The sequence below is a fragment of the Myotis nattereri genome (assembly GCF_964212035.1).
Source record: "Myotis nattereri genome assembly, chromosome: 4".
NCBI lineage: Eukaryota > Metazoa > Chordata > Mammalia > Chiroptera > Vespertilionidae > Myotis > Myotis nattereri.
Window position 1 is genome coordinate 83,355,821 of NC_138079.1, and position 23,100 is coordinate 83,378,920.

Here is a 23,100-nt window from a genome sequence, read left to right on the forward strand (position 1 = left end):
ACCTCCTATACACCCCCAACTGGGGATCAAGCCCACAACCTGGACATGTGCCCTGACTGGGAATCAAACCGGCACCTTTTAGTGCACAGGGCAATGCCCAACCAATTGAGCCACACCAGCTCAGGGCACAAATTGGTTTTTTGTTGTTGTTTTTTTAATGGTACTAGATTTATTATTATTATTCTTTATTTCTGTTTAATGTATTACATAAGTCTCCTTTTTCCCCCATTGACCTCTCCCCGGCTACCCCCTACCCCCAGCACATCCCCCTCGCCCCCCAGTCTGTGTCCATTGGCTATGCTCATATGAACAAATTGTTTTTTAATTGTGGTAAAATGCATATAACATAAAATGTACCATGTTATCCTTTTGTTGTTGTTGTCAATCCTCACTCGAAGATATTTTTTTCCATTGATTTTTTTTTGAGAGATTGGAAGGGAGGGATGGAAGGGGAGATAGAGAGAGAGAGAGAGAGAGAGAGAGAGAGAGAGAGAGAGAGAGAGAGAGAGGAACTTCAATGTGAGAGAGACACATTGAATGTTGCCTCTGGCACATGCCCCGACTGGACCAGGGATCAAACCTGCAACCCAGGTATGTGCCGTTGACCAGGAATCAAACCCAAGACCCTTCGGTGCATGGGCCAATGCTCTAACCACTGAGTAACACTGGCAAAGGCACCATTTTATCTATTTTTAAAGTATAGTTCAGTAGTGTTACATGCATTCATATTGTTGTACAACAATCTCCAGAACTCCTTTCATCTTGCAAACCTGAAACTCTATGTTCATTAAACAACAACACCCCATCCCTCCCACCCCCCAGTCCCTAGAAACTACCCTTCAATTTTCTGTCTCAATGAATTTAACTACTCTAAGTACTGCATACAAGGGAAATCATAGTTTGTCTTCTTGTGCAAGCAAACGTTTTTTGTTTTTTTTAGGGGAATAAAGCATTTATTAATTTACAGTAACATATAAAGATGTACATCGTAGTTTTGAAAGTTCTTAACCAGGTACAAGTGCAAGAGCAGTAGGTCCCAGCCACTGTGGTCAAACACACTCATCACAAAGCTGAGGGGACGCTGTGCTCAGGGCAGTCCTTATCTGAGGCATGTCCCGGACACACAGGAGCTGTGCACACACCGAGGCAAGGCTCTGCTGGCTGAACTGCAGCAGCACACTGTGGTTTTATACACGAGAGAGTGGTGTCCGTAAACACCACACTTAGACTGGATTTATGCACATTCGTACATTACTTGGTAGGGATCCGAAATCAAAGCAACTTAAAAAGAAAGGACACCCACGCATTCCAGACACTGAGCAATTACACTCTAAAGCAACTGAAGTCACTCCTCCCCACCTCACTTCTCCATCCTACCGCCGCCGAGAGCATGTAGAGTATATTCTGCACAAGATGCAGAGGAGAGTCTCTCATGTCAGCGAGCCACCACGGCAGGGACGCTGGCCCTGTCATCGCCAGGATGTAGCACGCACTTCCGACCATGCCACACAGGGACCTCAGAGTTTGTTCCTGCATGAGGCAACTGCAACACCACACTGTCCTCCAACAGCGCACAGGCCATTTCCAGGACCCAAGAGGACTTTCTCACCAATATGTGAACACACCTCAGCTGAACTGTGGGTCCCCGACTTGGGGACTTCAGAGATGGGCAAACTTGACAAATTCTGCAGCTTGACAAAAGGCAGCCAACAATTTGTTTTGCCACCAAGATTTAAAAAAAAAATTGCCCCCTATTACCACCTTCATTAAAGGACATTTTATCACCCAAATTAAGAACATAATCTCAGAATAAGACAACCCTCTAGGTTGAATAAACTGGACTTTCTAAGTTATACTTCCGACCTGCACAGAGCCCGCTGTGCCCAAGACCTAGCTGTGGACCCCAGGACTCTCACTACCCCAGGGGACACAAAGTCAAGCCTGATCCCCAAGGTCCCAGGCCCTTACGGCACCATCATCACTCACTGGTGAGAGGGGCCACAGTCACCAGGATAGCAGCTGACATGTGACAGGGATTGCTCAAGTACGAAACAAGCAAACGTTTTTAACTAAAGTTGTGTCACATCAAGTTCAGAGTCAGAAAGCAGACCTGAAAACTTGAACTTTGGGAACAAGTATGTAAAACACACCCATACACCCGCTCATGCATGCACATATACTCCCTTAAACACAGTTTTTACAGAACGAAGCGTAGGACAAAGTCCATCTGTGGGAGCCATGGCAGCCTGTTCTGTGAAACTGCTGCTCCAGGTGTTTATCTGGATGAGCAGAAAAGAAAAGTGTGCATGTGGCAACTGGGAAAGGTCAGGGTCTTTCAAGTTATACAAGAATGGACCTGCAGAGAGGGCTCTCAGGATGCAACCTGGAGCTGAAACCTGACATGAAACCAGTTGCAAAAGGGAACAGCAACCACCTCAGAGATCAAACCAGGGCCAGGTGCGCCGAGAGGCCTGGGGGCTCAGAGCTCTGGCCTGGGAATTTCACAAAAGACTCCGTCTGGTTCTGCAGGTTTGCCTTTGAGGATTTGTTCCTAAGCCTCCCAATGTTATCTGCGCCTCCGGTGCCAACTTGGCTCAGGGTCAATGCAGGCGGGACCCAGGAGGAACTTTCAGGGAGCAGGTGTCCTGAGGACTGGGACAGGAAGCCCATTAACAACAGCTTCTTAATGTCTCCACGCGGAAAGCGTTCTTATTTTACAAAATGTTTTGGAAACTTTGCTCCTGGGTGGAAGGTGTTCCTGGCAGAATGGGGCCCAGCACAGGCCTGCAGCCTGAATGCCCTGAATGGCAGCACTGCCAGGGGCCCCGGGACAGCAGCACAACCTCCGGCTTCGCCCACGTTTCTAAAGCATCAGGAATGTGGTGGGGAGGGGCCCGCACTGAAGCAGCAGCACTGTTATTCTTTCCCGCTCCCTTTGCTTTTGTTACTGTGCAATTTATTCGGATAGTTCCACCCTCCCTTTTACAACTCAAAGGTCTGCAAGGAGCTGGCTGCCTGTGCAGGGCGGTGAGTGTCCTGGGGCGGCACCAACAGGCCTCTGTCGGAGCCTGGCAGGGGGCTCACCAGGGAGGTGCCTCCAATCAGAGCCCAGGGTCCTGCGAGCTCCCACCCTGTCCCACCCCCGGCCTTCCCTGGGCCTTATTCCCTGGAAGCCCCAGACTGTCTGTCCCTAGGCCTCCGAGGATTCCTAGCCCTACCTGCTCTGGCATCTTCATGAGGGGTCCTTGGGTCCTATGTACAATCTGCACGGCTTATGCGTTAGGAGAGGTGATTTGCTCAGGATGCTAGAGGAGGCCATGGTGACCTGTGCTAGAACGGAGGTGTGGGTGCATGGATGAGTGATGAGGGAAGGCCCACATCTCCGCCCCTCACCTAGATAACCTGGCTGCTTTCCTCCCACCTTAACTCCCCTCATTGGCCCTACGAACTGAATGTCGGCTGGCGTGTGCTCTCCCTCCTCCTCCTCCTCTTCCTTATCTTCTCTCCTCTCTATCTCTCTATCTCCTCCCTCGCTCCTCCCCCCCACTCTCTCTCAGTTTGGCAGTTTTTTAAAAGTTAAGTGTACATTTACCCTAAGAGAAGTGGACAATTCCCCTTCCAGCTATTTACCCAAGAGAAGTGAAAGCATAGCCACACAAAGACGTATATAAGAACATTCATAGCCGCTTTTCCCATAACAACCCCACTGGGCACAAGCTGACGTTTATCATGGGTGAACAAATTGTGCCACATCCATGCAGAGGAATACCACTCCAGTGGTAAAAAGGATCCAGTTGCTGATACATATGCATACCATACAGGAATTAATCTCCAGGACAGTGGGCCGAGGGAGTGACTAAGGCCAACACGAAAGCTACATACTGGGTGAGTCCACTTATATGACATTCTGGGGCAGGCGACCTAGTGAAAGCAGATCAGGGATTGCAGGGCCCAGAGTGTAGGCGAGGGGCTCACCGAATATAAAGGGGCACAAGGGAACTTTCTAGAGTGATGGAAATGTCCTATATCATGATTGTGGTGGAGGTAAATACATTTGTCAAAACTCATTTAAAGGAAACACAGCTGTAACCGGTTTGGCTCAGTGGATAGAGCGTCGGCCTGCGGACTGAAAGGTCCCGGGTTTGATTCCGGTCAAGGGCAGGTACCTGGGTTGCGGGCACATCCCCAGTAGGAGGTGTGCAGGAAGCGGCTGATTGATGTATCTCTCCCATCGATGTTTCTAACTCTCTATCTCTCTCTCCCTTCCTCTCTGTAAAAAATCAATAAAATATATATATATATATATAAAAAAAAAGGAAACACAGCTGTAACCGGTTTGGCTCAGTGGATAGAGCATCGGCCTGCGGACTGAAGGGTCCCAGGTTCGATTCCGGTCAAGGGCATGTACTTTGGTTGCGGGCACATCCCCAGTGGGATGCAGAAGGCGGCTGATCGATGTTTCTAACTATCTCCCTCCCTTCCTCTCTGTAAAAAATCAATAAAAATATATAGTAATATATATAGGAAAATATATATATATATATATATAGGAAAATATATAAAGGAAACACATAAAATTGCATCATTTTATTCTATGTAAATAAAATACTTGAATATAAGTGTGTGTGTGTGTGTGTGTGTGTGTGTGTGTGTGTGTTTAAATAAGCTTATTCCAGCTTCCCTGAGTGGGTGAAACAATTTCTCCTGGAAATGGAGGCTGGAATGACAGGCATCCTGACTAACATGTTCAGCACAAACTACTGAGGTGGCACAGAAAGCTCATTGTTATCAGACCAAAGTCTGTCTCCAGCCCTGAGCCCTGGTCTGCTCCTGGCCCTGGGCCCCAGCCAGCCCAAACTCTGCCATTCCCCCTGTGAGCTGAGCATTTTGACATTTCCATTTCTTTGACATGCTCTTCTCTTTGACTTCAAGACCCCCCACCCCACCTCCTTTGCTAGGCAAGTTCCATGCATTTTTCAAAACCTGACTCAAATGTTTCTCCCTGGGCTCCCATTACAGTCGCACCGGTCCTACCGTACTTTAACCTGTTTACTGCTCTGTCCTCTCACAGGTCTGTGATCTCCTTGAGGCCAAGGACGGCGCCGTATTTCTCTCTGCATCCCCCACAATACATAGCACATCTCCCACAAATAGCAACAAAGTGTTCCTTGAATGCCTGTTAAGCAATATGGTAGGCCAAAATAAATTTGCTAAATAAATGCTCACAGCCTCCCTAAGAAATAAATGTTCCCCCCAACTGGTAGGTGAGAAGAATGTGACTCAGAGAGTTTAGGCTGAAGATCTTAAAGGCAGGATGTGGCAGAGTCAAATCTAAGGTTTCAAAGCCTATTTACTCAGCCAACAAACACTCAGGGATACTGTGCACCAGGTACTGTCCTAGGCTCACAGGGAAGGACAGTGAATGAAGCTTGGTCCCTCTCTTCAGGGAGCTCATATAGGAGAAAAGCTCACAGTGTGAAACATATACTGGATGGGAACATGAATGAATGAATGAATGAATGAATGAATACCAACTGCCTTTCCTCCCTCTGCTGTATGCACCAGCATGCCCAGGACCCACCTTCTCTTTGCCCTCAATACCTCTACCCACACCTCCTGTGCAAGGAAAGTTCCACTCACCCTTCAAAGCCTGACAAGGGTTTCTCCCCTGGCTCTCATTAAAAAAGCCCCTCCCCTTCACCCCAGAGGGACCTAGTCCATGGAAGCTTAGTACGCCCCATCTCAGAGGAGGCAGCCAGCTACGGATCGAAGGGAATAGTTTGGCCACTGAATTTATAGTCCCTCGGTGGGCTTTCAGTCACAGCTGTGTTTTGTATTTTATCATAAGCCCTAGTCGGTTTGGCTCAGTGGATAGAGTGTAGGCCTGGAGACCAAAGAGTCCCAGGTTCATTGCTGGTCAAGGGCACGTACCTTGGTTCAGGCTCCTCCCCAGCCTGGGCCCTGGTCGGGGCTCGTGCAGGAGGCAACCAATCGATGTGCTTCTCTCACACTGATGTTTCTCTCTGTCTTTCCCTCTCTCTTCCAAGCCCTAAAAACCAATGGGAAAATATCCTTGGGTGAGGATTAACAACAACAACAAAAATCTGGTTGGTTTCCTTAACTAGGTTCATGCCAGCACTGCTTGCATTTTCACTAGAATTTGAGTCTAGCTGGAGAACCAAGATGGCGGCATAGGTTAACGCCAGAGTTTGCTGCCTTGAACAACTACTTCAAAAGTGAAACTGAAAAACAGAACGGACATCACCCAGAACCACAGGAACGCTGGCTGAGTGGAAGTCCTACAACTAGGAGGAAAGAGAAACACATACGGACACTCAGAGGAGGCGCAGTGCTGAAGTCAAATTCTGAGGTGCGGAGTGCACGGAGCGGGCTGGCGGCGGAGGGCGCGGTTGGCGTTTTCAATCAGGAGGGAGTCGCAGACTCTGAGCTCCAGATACAGGCAAGTCTTTAGGGACCCAGACTCAAACGGGAGAAGCGGGACTGTCTGGCTTCGGTCAGAGCAAGTGCAGCTTTCTCTCCGAGCTTTGCAGCGGGTGCTGGGACTCAGAGAGGCAGAGCCCCTGGGGACGGGACTGAGAGCCGCCATAACTGCTCTCTCCGGCCCACCCTGTTGATCCTGTGCGACCCGCCCCGCCCAAGCCCTGCACACAGGCATTTGCCGGATAGCCTCAGGCAAAGGCTAGATTAGCACCTCCCTAGAGGACAGAAGTTCTCTCACTGCAGACACAGCTGATTCTCATAGCCACTTGGCCTGGAGGTCAAACCCTCCCTGGTATTAGCTACAACAATCAAGGTTTAACTATAAGACTGCGCACAAAGACCACTAGGGGGTGCACCAAGGAAGCATAACAAAATGTGGAGACAAAGAAACAGGACAGAATTGTCAATGGAAGATATAGAGTTCAGAACCACACTTTTAAGGTCTCTCAAGAACTGTCTAGAAGCCGCCGATAAACTTAATGAGATCTACAAGAAAACTAATGACACCCTCAATCTTATATTGGGGAACCAACTAGAAATTAAGCATACACGGACTGAAATAACGAATATTATACAGACTCCCGACAGCAGACCAGAGGAGCGCAAGAATCAAGTCAATGATTTGAAATGCGAGGAAGCAAAAAACACCCAACCAGAAAAGCAAAATGAAAAAAGAATCCAAAAATGCGAGGATAGTGTAAGGAGCCTCTGGGACAGCTTCAAGCGTACCAACATCAGAATTATAGGGGTGCCAGAAGATGAGAGAGAGCAAGATATTGAAAACCTATTTGAAGAAATAATGACAGAAAACTTCCCCCACCTGGTGAAAGAAATGGACTTACAGGTCCAAGAAGCGCAGAGAACCCCAAACAAAAGGAATCCAAAGAGGACCACACCAAGACACATCATAATTAAAATGCCAAGAGCAAAAGATAAAGAGAGAATCTTAAAAACAGCAAGAGAAAGAAACTCAGTTACCTACAAGGGAATACCCATATGACTGTCAGCTGATTTCTCAACAGAAACTTTGCAGGCCAGAAGGGAATGGCAAGAAATATTCAAAGTGATGAATACCAAGAACCTACAACCAAGATTACTTTATCCAGCAAAGCTATCATTCAGAATTGAAGGTCAGATAAAGAGCTTCACAGATAAGGAAAAGCTAAAGGAGTTCATCACCACCAAACCAGGATTATATGAAATGCTGAAAGGTATCCTTTAAGAAGAGGAAGAGGAAGAAAAAGGTAAAGATACAAATTATGAACAACAAATATGCATCTATCAACAAATGAACCTAAGAATCAAGTGAATAAATAATCTGATGAACAGAATGAACTGGTGATTATAATAGAATCAGGGACATAGAAAGGGAATGGACTGACTATTCTTGGGGGGGGGGGGGGAAAGGGGTGTGGGAGATGCGGGAAGAGACTGGACAAAAATCGTGCACCTATGGATGAGGACAGTGGGTGGGGAGTGAGGGCGGAGGGTGGGGTGGAAACTGGGAGGAGGGGAGTTATGGGGGGGGGAAAAGAGGAACAAATGTAATAATCTGAACAATAAAGATTTAATTTAAAAAAAAAAAAGAATTTGAGTCTAGACTATGTGGCCATCATAAAAGTAAGGAGCAAAACACAAAGTCCTCTGTCAGTTTCTAAATGTAATGTCTCTGCTGGTCCCTAGGACACAGCTGGACTGCAGTAAATGTCCAGATATGGGTGGTGAATAAGGTTTGTCCGTTTTGTTTTCTGAAACCTGGTTTTGAGAGTGAACTTTCCTAGTCATATTTTTTTAAAAAAAAATCTTTAACTTACCATGTCTGTCCTCAGTCTGTCAGGAAACAGATTATAGGTCATTTCACCTCACTTGGAAACAAAGTAAACCTTTGATTTGCAGCCAGTGTTACCTGTTTTCTCCTCCTTTCCAAGTGATTCGTAGAGCAGATAAAGACTGTGCTCCATATTTTACTTCATGGTACCACTCAGAATAATGCAATTTAGAAATTAGGACCAATATTTTACCTTATATTTTTAAAAAATATATTTTATTGATTTTTACAGAGAAGAAGGGAGAGGGAGAGAGTTAGAAACATCGATGAGAGAGAGACATCGATCAGCTGCCTCCTGCTCACTCCCTACTGGGGATGTGCCTGCAACCAAGGTACATGCCCTTGACCGGAATTGAACCTGGGACCCTCCAGTCCGCAGGCTGATGTTCTATCCACTGAGCCAAACCGGTTAGGGCTACCTTATGTTTTTTTTTATTGTCTAAAGTTTTACATATGTCTCCTTTTTCTCCAATTGACATCCCCCGCCCCCCCACCCCGGCCATTCCTACCCGGGCAAGTCCCTACTGCCCCCGTGTCTGTGTCCATTGGTTATGCTAATATGCCCTTTGGTGGCTCTCTAACCACCCCCTCCCCTGCCATTTGTCTCTGGATTCTTGTTCATCAAATTATGTTGATCGTTATAGCCCACATATGAGTGAGATCATGTGATATTTATCTTTCTCTGACTGGCTTATTTCGCTTAGCATAATGCTCCCCAGTTCCATCCATGCTGTTGCAAATGGTAAAAGTTCCTTCTTTTTTATAGCGGCGTAAATGGGGAGGGTAACTCCTGAGCAAGTCACAAAGACTGAACTGTAAAGTCAGAATATCTATTCACAGTTTATACTGAGGAACAGAGTTGCCAGAAGGTCCACCCTGGCTTTTGTTCAAAGCTGTATGAATATGCCTAAGTAGGCATTTCCCCACTAGTTGGCTAGGTGCCTGAGATTGCAGCAGGATTCAGGAGGATCATGGGTCCTTTTCCCCACTCCCTTCAACCAGTACGTAAGTACCCACCAAAACACTCCACTGGCCATGTGCCTGTGCCTGGGATTTCTTGGGCTGCCCAGAGCCACTGCAATCCCAGGCATCAAAGAAGTGATAAGTTGGTGTTGGGAGCCTGCAGGGAAGCGTGGAGTTCCAGGTGCAGGGTAGAGGAGGACTTTCACTCTGGGTTGGGAAACGATGGCCCCGAGGCAGCCAGGGAAGTGATGAGCTTGTGGGTTCTGTGCTGGAAAGCAAGCAAGTTATAGGCGGCTGCCCCGCTCCAAGAGGGGACGCAGAAAAGGATGCCCCTGGAGCAGGAGTGTATGGCTTACCTCGAGGCAGAGCCTTAAAGGGCCCCTGAAATGGAAAGTCCCAGACAGCTCACCCAAACAAGGAAGATGCTAGAGATAGAGAAATGTAGAAATCTTGCTGTGAAAAGAATATGTGTGTGTGTTGTGTATACATACATACAATATACTAGAGGCCCGATGCACGAAATTAGTGAAGGGAGGGAGGTCCCTCAGCCCAGCCTGCACCTCTCGCAATCCAGGACCCCTCGCTCCTAACCACCCGCCTGTTCACTCCTCACGGCTTGGCTCACTGTTCCTTAGTGCTGCCGCAGAGGCAGGAGAGAGAGGCTCCCGCTGCCACCACTGCGCTCGCCAGCCGTGAGCCCGGCTTCTGGCTGAGCTGCTCTCCCCTTGTGGGAGGGCACTGACCACCAGGGGGCAGCTCCTGTGTTGAGTGTTTGCCCCTGGTGGTCAGTGCGCGTCAAAGCGACCGGTCAGTCGTTCCACCGGTTGTTCCGCCATTTGGTCAATTTGCATATTAGGGTTTTATTATATAGGATATGTCTGTCTCTATCTCTTTATCTATCTTGATGTAAGCTAGGCTTTTCTCACCATTGATTTTACAATACTGAAGACATAAAAAATAATTGGTAACTTTGACTATGTAAAAATGAAACCAGTATAACGATAACATAAAAAAGATGTCACAGCCCTAGCTGGTTTGGCTCAGTGGACAGAGCATCAGCCTGCGGACTGAAGGGTCCCAGGTTCGATTCCAGTCAAGGTCACATACCCAGGTTGCAGGCTCAATCCCTAGTAGGGAGCATGCAGGAGGCAGCCAATCAATGATTCTCTCTTATCATTGATGTTTCTATCTTTTTCTCCCTCTCCCTTCCTCTCTGAAGTCAATAAAAATATATTAAAAAAAAAAAAAGATGTCACAGTCAAAAGGCAAACCAGGGAAATATTTGTAACACACATAACAAACAAAAGGCGATTTTCTTTCATTTATAAAGGACTTATACTAGAGAATAAGGGAAAACCACATAGGATCTAATTGTGAAATGAAAATGACATATTGTTTGCAGAAACATAAATGCAAATGGATAGTAAAAATGTGAAAAGATACCTAATTTTTCATAACCAATATGTATATCAAAACTGCTAAAAAATGCTGCTTTCCACCAGAATTAACAGTGGTGCAATTTTTTGGAGGGTAAATTGGCAATGTGCATCAACATTTTAGGTGCACAGATGCTTTGTGATAATTTTACTAAGAATTTACTTTAAAAATAATACTCATAAAAATATGCCAAGCAATAATGTAGCAAAAATAGAAGAAACTGCTGTAGGCAGTTAGACAGATATGAGCAGAGCAAGAATGATGGGCCAGGCACAGAAGGTCACCAGGATGGAAAGCCCCAGGTGCCTAGCAATGGACAATCAATTGTAGGAGGGGACCTGCCCCCAGAGTAACTTTTCCTCCCCTAGCATATCCCTCGTCATGAGGTTTGGACCCCCTGGCCTTTCCTTCCTAGAGATAACACCTAGGCCTCAAATTGTATTTCAGCTCCAGGCCCAGATAAGCAAACAACATCAGCCATGGCAGAGGTCAGGACCAGCTGCATGGAATAATGACCTCCTCCAAGGTCATTTTTATGAGTATATTTTTAAATCAATCAGTGGAGACCACAACCCTAAATGGACACACCTGGAAAGCTACTGAATATTCTATTGAGATCTTCCCCTGGGACCTCCCCTAAAATCTCCGCCCTTAAAACCCTTAGAAGGAAGGACCCACTGCACTCTGCTCCAGGGAGCACACCTGTGCCTTTCTTTTCCCTTCCCTTCCCCCCCTCCCTGCCCCAGGCAAGTTACCATTAGCTTCCTCACTCCCAAGCTCCAAGGACCCTTCCTTTACCTCTATAAGTTATTTCCTAAACCAATTTCTCCTGTGAATTATTTTTTCTACCTCTGTAATTTACCCAATAAATGCTCTCTTACAGTTGGGGTCTGGACTCTGAATTCTTTCTTAGCCAGAACCCAAGTACCACGGTTGCTAAATCCAGATTTGGTCTGATCCCACTGGTCTAACACCGGGTGCCATTCCTGCTGCCTACAACAAAACAACCTAAATATCCATCATTAGGAAACTGATAAGTATAATATGCATAGCCCGGCCAGTATAGCTCAGTGGTTGAGCATCAACCCATGCACCAGCAGGTCACCGGTTAGATTGCCAGTCAGTGTACATTCCTGGGTTGCTGGGTCCATCCCCAGTGGGGGGCATCCAGGAGGCAGCTGATAGATGTTGATATTTCTCTCTCATCCATATTTCTCTCCCCCTCTCTCTAAAATCAATAAAAACATATTTTAAAAAAAGAATAATATGCATAGCATGAACTCATTTCTATGATTTCAGAGAGGAAGGGATGAGAGAAAATCATTGATCGGCTGCCTCCTGCATGCCCCACACTGGGGACCAAGTCCACAACCTCAGCGTGTGCCCTGACTGGGAATCAAACCCTAACCCCCTGGTTTATAGGTAGATACTCAGCCACCGAGTCACACACCGGCTGGGTGTCTGTCTTCCTCACTCTTAAAAACAAAACAAAACAAAACAAGAAACCTACTGGAAATATTGAGGGGCACACTTTGTAAAGTATATGATTGCCTAACCACTATGCTGTACACCTGAAACTAATACAAAGTAATTTTGAAGTGAAAATTGTAATTGGGAAAAATTTTTAATTAAAAAAAAAAAAAAGAATAAAGAAACAGAACTTTGCCCCTGCAGGGTGGCTCAGTGGGTTGGAGCATTGTCCCTTACACTAAGAAAGTTGTGGGTTCATTTCCCTGTCAGGGAAGCAACAATTGATATTTCTCTCTCACATCAGTGTTACTCTCCCTCTCCCTTCTCTCTAAAATCAGTAAACATATCCTTGGTTGAGGATTTTTTAAAAAAGAAAAGAAAAGAAAAGAAACAAAGTTAAGTTTATATTGGAAATAATAAAAGAAAAATGTTTAAAGTAAAATTTTTAAATGAGCAAGATATTTTTTTAGTTAGAAATGAGACCTGGAGCCCTAGCTGGTTTTGCTCAGTGGATAGAGTGTTGGCCTGTGGACTGAAGGGTCCCAGGTTCCATTCCAGCCAAGGGCACATGCCCAGGTTGTGGGCTCGATCCCCAGTGCAGGAGGCAGCCAAACGATAGATGATTCTCTCTCATCATTGATGTTTCTATCTCTCTCCCCCTCTCCCTTCCTCTCTGAAATAATAAAAATATATTTTTAAAAAAGAAATGAAACATGGAGGGCCCTGGCTGGTGTGGCTCAGTGGCTTGGGTTTGATTACAGGTCAAGGGCAGGTACCTGGGTTGCAGGTTTTATTTCCAGCCCAGTAGGGGTGAGTTTGGGAGGCAACCAATCCATGTGTCTCTCTCACATCGATGTTTTTCTCTCTCTCGCTCCCCCCTCCTCCCTTCCACTCTCTCTAAAAAAAAAAAAAAAAAAAAAAATCAATGCAAAAAATATCCTTGGGTAAGGATTAACAAAAAAGAAAAAAGGAGAAGAAGGAGAAGAAAAAGAAACAAAACATGGACATTTTGTTCATAAGATATTTGTAAATAATGTTTTGAATGTTAACTTATTACACCTAATATTTATATAACATTTAATTAAGAGTTTATAAAGTACTTTCATTTGCATATCATCTGATCCCCCAAATCCTTGAGGGAGGCGGAGAAAATACTACAGAGATTTTACTTTTTAAAAATTAAGTTACAGAACAATCACAAAAATATAATCATAATACTAAATAGGAAATAATGTTCATCTAAATCTGGTTAACCCAACAAATAAAACTATTTCAACTGGTGTTACATGATTAGGTTTACTGCATAGGGCAGATATTTGCACAAAAGGCATAGTAAGAGCTGGAAGGTCTATTTAGATCACTTCTACATTATTAATTATTATGAATAAATTATACGTTGGATTTATTTTCTCTCTACCTTTGGAAGAGGTCATTTATCCAGGATTCTAAATATGATCTGAATATTATTATCCAAACAAAAACTGTTCAAAAACAGTGTTTTGTAATCGGTTAAAAAAGCATCCTTGTAATAATAACAAAGATGTTACCTCCAGGAGTCCAGACACTATTTAACAGCCAAAGATGTTACTGTAACCTTACCCATGTGATGGAAATTAGGCATACAAATCCTAACTGGGAACATTGATCTAAAAGATCAAACTGCTATCTTACAAGTGATATATATTTTATATCACATTATATATACTATAAAGAAAAACCAATAAATTGAACTTAGAACATATTGCGACTGCATTAGGAAGTGTTGGAAAAGAGTTCTGTTTAGTATTTATCAAAATACTGATGTGTTGCAAAAAATAATTGTGCCAAGAGCTTCTCAACTATGGTTTTGGGCAATTTAAACTATATGGCAGAGTGGCAAAGAGATTATTCAGTTTGGATTTGAAAGAGCATCTTTAAAAGGAGCACTGCCATAAATGATCTCAACAACAATGACCTTGACCAAGTGGTGTAAGTGTAGTTCTGTCAGAATGGGTGGTCAGGGGTTCCTATTCTGGGTGGGTCACATGATAATGGAGACGGTCCACTCCTGACACCAAGTATTGGAAACCCAAGGAGAGGATAATTATCCTTCAGGACCCTTGGTTTTTGTTGTTGTTGTTTTTTAGTTTAAATTTTATTTATTGATGAGGGGGATGGTGGGGGGGGGGGGGAGAGAGAGAGAGAGACATTGGTTAGTTGTTTTACTTATTTATTATTATTTTTAAATTTAAATTCTTTATTGCTTAAAGTACTACACAAGTCTTCTTTTGCCCCCCATTGACCTCTACCCAGCTGCTCCCACACCCTAGCACATGCCCTCACCCCTCTGCTGTCTGTGTCCATTGGTTATGCTCATATGCATGTATGCAAGTCCTTTGGTTGAGCTCTTACCACCACCCCCCCCCCGCCCCTTCCGCCTATCCCCTCCCCCGCCATACCTTCCCTCTTAGGTTGGACAGTCTGTTTGATACTTCTGGCTCTATTTTTGTTCATCAGTTATGTTGTTCATCATATTCCACAAATGAATGGGATCCTGTGATATTTATCTTTCTCCTACTGGCTTATTTCGCTTAGCATAATGCTTTCCAGGTCCATCCATGCTGTTGCAAATGGTAAGCGTTCCTTCTTTTTTACAGCAGAGTAGTATTCCATTGTGTAGATGAAGCATGTCAAACTTGTGGTCCACAATGAATATTTTTGTGGCCCAGCCAATATAACGGTATGCAAGAAACATTTTAATAAAAATTTTGTACCTTGCCCTGGCTGGTTTGGCTCAGTGGATAGAACATTGGCCTGCGGACTAAAGGGTCCTGGGTTCGATTCTGATCGAGGGCGCATGCCTGGGTGCGGGCTCAATCCCCAGTGGGGAGCGTGCAGGAGGCAGCCGATCAATGATTCTCTCTCATTATTGATTTTTCTATCTCTCTCTTCCTCTCCCTTTCTCCCTGAAATCAATAAAAATATATTTTAAAAATTTTCTATAACTTAATTTTTACAATATCCTGGTATACATATTCTATATATATAAAAGGCTAATATGCTAAGTGTCCAACTGTTTGATCGGTTGCTATGATGCGCACTGACCACCAAGGGACAGACGCTCAACGCAGGAGTTGCCATGATGCGCACTGGCCATTTACAGAGAAATGGCACCGCAGACTTGGTGCCCACAAAGCAACATTCGGCTTCCCCCAAGTGGGACACAGGCCCTGCCACCACCCTGGGGCAACACCCCACCAAATCGCAGCTGATGCTGCCAAGACCCCATGGCACAAAATTCGGCCCATAGCCCAGCCCCGCCTGCAAACGGTTGCTGTGGGCGCCCGGTAATGATGTCATGCAGCAACGCCTGGCTTCCTCTCCCTAGCAACGACTAGCCTCCTTGGAATTTCTTCAGCCCAGGAAAATGACTTGCTTTATAGCCAGGTGCAAACATTTTACACTGTAACCAAATGTCTGTGAAGCGTTTATCCGTGCCTCATCTCATTTGATCCTCACAGAAGTCCTGGAGTAGGTAGGTAGGAGACTCGGTGGGATCCTATTTTCTTTTCATTCGCCGGAAAATGGAGATTTAGAAAGCTTAGAAACTTGACCCGACTGAAAAGAAGTAAGAAATGGTAGACCTTGAAAATGACTTCAGGTTTTCTCACTGCGCAGAATATAGTCAAACACTGCTGCAGTTAAGTATTTTACCCTTTGTTCTCCCTGCATGATCTACAATAATAATGAGCTTTGTGTTGATATTTACTGCTGTGTTGCTGACAATTACGTGAAAGAGAAGTTGGGGTGCTTCACTGGGCTGGAAAAAGTTTAGCTATATCAGAAAGCAGGTCTATGCCGAAACCGGTTTGGCTCAGTGGATAGAGCGTTGGCCTGCAGACTGAAAGGTCCCAGGTTCGATTCCGGTCAAGGGCATGTACCTGGGTTGCGGGCACATCCCCAGTAGGAGATGTGCAGGAGGCAGCTGATTGATGTTTCTCTCCCATCGATGTTTCTAGCTCTCTATCTCTCTCCCTTCTTCTCTGTAAAAAATCAATAAAATATATTAAAAAAAAAAAAAGAAAGCAGGTCTAATTAAGCAAGGTTATCTATATATATAAAGCTTTCGCTGGCACCAATCGCACGCGTGTGTTTCTATCTGTCATTGTCGATCATGAATTTGGTTGACACTTCTATTATAGAGAAAGGGTGAATAGTGATATTAAAATATTTCTTCTAATTAATCTCCTTTCAATGTACACGAATTCATGCACCAGGCTACTAGTTATTAATAATGAACTACAATGTTCGCTAATGACTGATTACTATAATCATGTTGCATTCATTTTCCTTACGCGCCTTATGCACAGGCGCACTACTTCTCTTCACTAATACTAGCAGCAAATATTTTAGCAGCAAATTGCCATGTCATTAGTCTTGTACTGACCTGTGTAGTGTGCACAATGGGAAATATTTCGCTTTCAGAGAACAAGAAAAGTAAGTTTATTTGCATTACGCTTATTAATTTGTACAGTTATTCAGTGTCTGGTAAGTTAATGTTCAAGAAAAGATATTAATTTTTATTAAAATGTTCTATTATTTTGTTAATAATTACTCATTTATTTCAGCCCTTTGTATTCAGCATGTCTCTATAGAAATAAACCTACGTTTCAATGAAAATTGAAGCTTTTGTTTTTTTACAGCTCACATAAACTTAAATCTTGTTTATTTGGCCCATGTTAGCCTTTGAGTTTGACATGCTTGGTGTAGATGTACCACTGTTTTTCAATCCACTCTACTGATGGGCACTTAGGCTGTTTGCAAATCTTAGCTATTGTAAATTGCACTACTATGAACATAGGGGTGCATATGTCCTTTCTGATTGGTGTTTCTGGCTTCTTGGAATATATTCCTAGAAGTGGGGTCACTGGGTCAAATGAGAGTTCTATTTTTAATTTTTTGAGGAAACTCCATACTGTTTGCCATAGTGGCTGCACCAGTCTGCAATCCCACCAGCAGTGTTTGAGGGTTCCTTTTTCTCTGCATCCTCTCCAGCACTTGTCATTTGCTGTACTGTTGATGATAGCTATTCTGACAGGTGTGAGATGGTATCTCATTGTCATTTTGATTTGTATCTCATGGATAATTAGTGACTTTGAGCATGTTTTCATATGTCTTTTGGCTTGCTGAATGTCCTCTTTCGAAAAGTGTCTATTTAGGTCCTTTGGCCATTTTTTGATTGGATCGTTTATCTTCCTTTTGTTAAGTTATATGAGTTCCCTGTAAATTTTTGAGATTAAATCCTTATTGGAGATAACATTGGCAAATATGTCCTCCCATGCAGTTGTTTTGTTGATGGTTTCTTTTGCTATGCAGAAGCTTTTTATTTTGATGTAGTCTCATTTATTTTCTTCTTAGTTTCCATTGTCCTAGGAGTTGTACAGGTGAAGATATTTCTATAACATTATGTCTGATATTTTGTTGCCTATGGATTCTTCTAAGATTTTTATGGTTTCCCGTCTTACATTTAAGTCCTTTATCCAATTTGAGTTTATTTTTGTGTATGGTGTAAGTTGGTGTTCTAGTTTCATTTTTTTGCATACATCTGTCCAATTTTCCCAATACCATTTTTTAAAAAATATATTTTATTGATGTTTTACAGAGAGGAGGGGAGAGGGATAGAGAGTTAGAAACATCGATGAGAGAAACACCGATCAGCTGCCTCCTGCACACTCCCCACTGGGGATGTGCCTGCAACCAAGGTACATGCCCTTGACCGGAATCGAACCTGGGACCCTTGAGTCTGCAGGCCAACGCTCTATCCACTGAGCCAAACCGGTTAGGTCCCAATACCATTTTTTGATGAGACTGTCTTGACTCCATTGTATGTTCTTGCCTACTTTGTCAAATATTGAGCTAATGGCTTGGGTTGATTTCTGGGTTCTCTGTTCTGTTCCATTGGTCTTGTGCCAGTACCAGGCAGTTTTGAGAATAGTGGCTTTGTAATATAGTTTGATATCTGGTATTGTGATTGCTCCAACTTTGTTCTTCTTTCTCAGGATTGTTGCTGCTATTCAGGGTCTTTTTTAATTCCATGTGAATTTTTGGAGAGTTTGTTCTAGGTCTGTGAAATATGCTGTTGGTATTTTAATGTTCCACTTATTTATGGATTCATTGGTTGCTTCTTATATGTGTCCTGACTGGGGATTTGCCGGGAGCCGGTCCATCGTTGCTGTTTCAAGGGACCTGGCATATATGGCATACTGTTCTTTTTTTTTTTTAAGTTGAATTTTTTAAAAAATATATTTTATTGATTTTTTACAGAGAGGAAGGGAGAAGGATAGAGAGTTAGAAACATTGATGAGAGAGAAACATTGATCAGCTGCCTCCTGCACACCCCCTACTGGGAATGTGCCCGCAACCCAGGTACATGCCCTTGACCGGAATCGAACCTGGGACCTTTCAGTCCACAGGCGGACGCTCTATCCGCTGAGCCAAACCGGTTACGGCGGCATACTGTTCTTAATATGTTTGCTCACCTTCTTGGCACTATGTGTTTTAACCAAGGTCACCTCTCTGAGAAAGGTTGTTTCCCCAGGTAGGGATTTTCCCCTGAAGTTAGGGAGGGAATAAAACCCCTTAACTAAGTGCCAGGCGGGTAATTAATCACTTTAACTACGAACAGTCATGCTTAAGCTACATAATCTTTACTCCCTGGAATGGAGATAAGAAACGCCCTAACCTTTGGAATAGAGATTGATAGGATTGGAATCAACTCGTATAAATACAGATGTAACAAGACAACAGGACACAGAACCTAGACACAGAACCTACACAGAACCTAGAGACAGAAGAACTTCACTGGAGAGAACATGGCCAAAGATCCTGGACAGAAACTGGCAATAGAACCTAGAGACAGAACCTAGCGAGAGAACCTGGATAGAACATGGCAAGAGAACCTCACTAGAACCTGGTTACTGAACCTGGCTGGAGAACCTAGACAGAACCTGGCTGGAGAACCTAGCAAGGGAACATGGCTACAGAACCTGGCTGGAGAACATGGAGAACCTGGCTGGAGAACCTAGCAAGAGAACATGGACACAGAACCTGGCTGGAGATCCTGACCAGAACTTGGCTAGAGATCCTGGCTAGGCTGCTGATCAACTGAACACTGTCTCTGTGTCATTCCTTCTTCGCCGACTCCATCCACAGCTTTGGGAACCCCTGGACCCGCTGGGGTTGGACCCCAGCAGGGATTGAACCCCAAACCTTAGTGTATTGGAAGGATCCTAATTGAGCTACCCAACCAGGGCCCAGATCCCTTGTTTGTTTGTTTTTTAAAAAAATATATTTTATTGATTCTTTACAGAGAGGAAGGGAGAGGGATAGAGAGTTGGAAACATCGATGAGAGAGAAACATCGATCAGCTGCCTCCTGCACACCTCCTACTGGGGATGTGCCTGCAATCAAGGTACACGCCCTTGACCGGAATCGAACCTGGGACCCTTGAGTCCGCAGGCCAATGCTCTATCCACTGAGCCAAACCGGTCAGGCCAGATCTAAGTTCATCTCTAGCCTGGTCTAGACGAGTTTGACTTGGCTTTTGATTCCCAAGTATACAATAGAATGGAAGTGTCATATTATATGGACACTTATCTGCAGGATTACATACACTAGGTTAAACATAAGCAACAGAGCCCAGTCGGCATGGCTCAGTGGTTGAATGTCGACCTATGAATTAGGAGGTCACAGTTTGATTCTCAGTGAGGGCACATGCCAGGATTGTGGGCTCAACCCCCCAGTGGGGGGCATTCAGGAGATAGCCAATCAATGATTCTCTCATCATTGATGTTTCTATCTCTCTTTCTCCCTTCCTCTCTGAAATCAATAAAGATATAATAAATAAACAATAAACATAAACAACAGAAATATTTGGAATAATTTGAAATAAATAACATGCAAGATTCTGCCACCTGTTGTTATCTATGCACTGAAGTGAGAATGAATAAAGTGCTGCGAACTTGCTCTTCCTACAATCTTAGTCATGGTACACATATCTTGTTATGTTGAATGTTATTCTAAAGCAGTGGTTCTCAACCTTCCTAATGCCGCAACCCTTTAATACAGTTTCTCATGTTGTGGTGACCCCCAATTTCATTGTTAAAAATTGAACATAATTAAAGCATAGTGATTAATCACAAAAACAATATGTAATTATATATGTGTTTTCCGATGGTCTTAGGCGACCCCTGTGAAAGGGTTGTTTGACCCCCAAAGGGGTCTCGACCCATAGGTTGAGAACCGCTATTCTAAAGTAAGTTGAATATGATTTATTTATTTTTTTTTCAGTTAAACACATGACATTTATTTATTTATTCATTTATTTTTATTTTTATTTTTTTTTAAATTTATTGCTTAAAGTATTACAAAGGGTATTACATATGTGTCCATTTTATCCCCCCGCCCTAGACAGTCCCCTAGCCTCCCCTATACCCCCTTGTCTTATGTCCACTGGTTATGCTTATATGCATGCATACAAGTCCTTTAGTTGATCTCTTACCCCCCTACCTCCTGCCCCCCAACCCTCCCCGGTCTTCCGGCTGCAGTTTGACAATCTGTTTGGGGCAGCTCTGCCTCTGTATCTATTATTGTTCAAAAGTTTATAATGGTCTCTATTATCCATGAATGAGTGAGATCATGTGGTATTTTTCCTTCATTGACTGGCTTATTTCACTTAGCATAATGCTCTCTAGTTCCATCCATGACGTTGCAAATGGTAAGAGTTCCTTCCTTTTTAGAGCAGCATAGTATTCCATCGTGTAGATGTACCACAGTTTTCTAATCCATTCATCTACTGATGGACACTTAGGCTGTTTCCAGATCTTAGCTATGGTGAATTGTGCTGCTATGAACATAGGGGTGCATATATCTTTTCTGATTGGTGTTTCTGGCTTCTTGGGATATATTCCTAGAAGTGGGATCACAGGGTCAAATGGGAGTTCCATTTTCAGTTTTTTAAGGAAACTCCATACTGTCTTCCATAGTGGCTGCACCAGTCTGCATTCCCACCAGCAGTGCACAAGTGTTCCTTTTTCTCCACATCCTCTCCAGCACTTGTCGTTTGTTGATTTGTTGATGATAGCCAGTCTGACAGGTGTGAGATGGTACCTCATTGTTGTTTTGATTTGCATCTCTCGGATGATTAGTGACTTTGAGCATGTTTTCATATGTCTCTTGGCTTTCTGAATGTCCTCTTTTGAAAGGTGTCTATTTAGGTCCTTTGCCCATTTTTTGATTGGATTGTTTATCTTCCTTTTGTTAAGTTGTATGAGTTCCCTATAAATTTTGGAGATTAGGCCCTTATCAGATATGACATTGGCAAATACGTTTTCCCACACAGTGGGTTTTCTCGTTGTTTTGTTGATGGTTTCTTTTGCTGTGCAGAAGCTTTTTATTTTGATGTAGTCCCATTTGTTCATTTTCTCTTTAGTTTCAAGTGCCCTAGGAGCTGTATCAGTGAAGAAATTGCTTCGGCATATGTCTGAGATTTTGTTGCCTTTGGATTCTTCTAGAATTTTTATGGTTTCCTGTCGTACATTTAAGTCCTTTATCCATTTTGAGTTTATTTTTGTGTATGGTGTAAGTTGGTGGTCTAGTTTCATTTTCTTGCATATATCTGTCCAATTTTCCCAACACCATTTATTGAAGAGACTATCTTGGCTCTATTGTATGTTCTTGCCTCCTTTGTCAAATATTAATTGAGCATATTGGTTCGGGCCGTGAATATGATTTAAACAAAGGAGGATTCCATACTATACCATTCTTAAACACAAATCAATAATTTTCCTTTTCATTTGCTGCTCAACCCAAAAGACATCAATTCAATCCTGTGTGGAAAAAAACAAGTGGCTGTGCTGAGAGATGGTATCCAAAGTGGCTTATAACATGATCACAATTAGCAAAGTATCCGTACCAAAGAGGTGAGGTAGAAACTGGCTAACAAATAGCAACAACTATACCAATAACAGCCAAGATAGTGAGCCAGGCCTTAGGGAAGACTGAAAAGCATATTTAATGACTAGAGACTAGCAATTTTCAACTGGTGTCCTATGTCACACTAGTGTGCCAATTTTTAAAACATGTCAATACCTGACTCTTTAGCCAGGGAACTTTTCCCTTAGATTGTCAAATTAAAAAATGACAACAGCCAACACCATCATAGCCATCCAGTGTGACTGAATCAAATTATATCTATTTTTTTGGTCAGATTAACCAAAAAAAAAAAAAAGTATGCTTTTTTTTGGTGTGCTGCAGAATTTTGGTAATTAATTTATATATGTCAGGAGATGAAAAAGGTTGTAAATCACTGTTATGGACATAAATTTGAGAGTTATGCCCATCAACATCAATCAGTACACTGAGAAAAAGGCTCGGCTTTCACTTGCTCTTTAACCCACACACCATTTTATATACAGTACTGTTCATTGTCCCCAAAGGGCCAGGTTTACGTCTAGAGGCAATTCAAAACCAGCTAAAGTGTTAGAAACTGCTTCGGATTTAAGAGTTTTAGAAACTTGTTTCAACATCAAAGAAGTTGGAGTCGTTCATGAAGAAGGAGCACAGTTCCATTCTGAAGCCTTAAACAAACTCACAGAAGCAGGGGACTATCTCCCAAAGTTTTTAATGATGACAAGGGTGATCCTGACTGAATGAACTTTTGCCTGACAACTCACTTTCTAATGCTTTGTCTAGCGTCTCCACGCTAGAGGCTCCCGCCCATGAGTCACTTTGTAGCGGTCTCCCTTATCAGATCGACGGTCTCGGTATCTCAGTGCTGGTGTTCAAGTAACCTGTTCTTTTCTTTCTTTCTTTTTTTTTTTAATACTTAATAATGGCCCCGAGGCGCAAGAGTAGTGATGCTG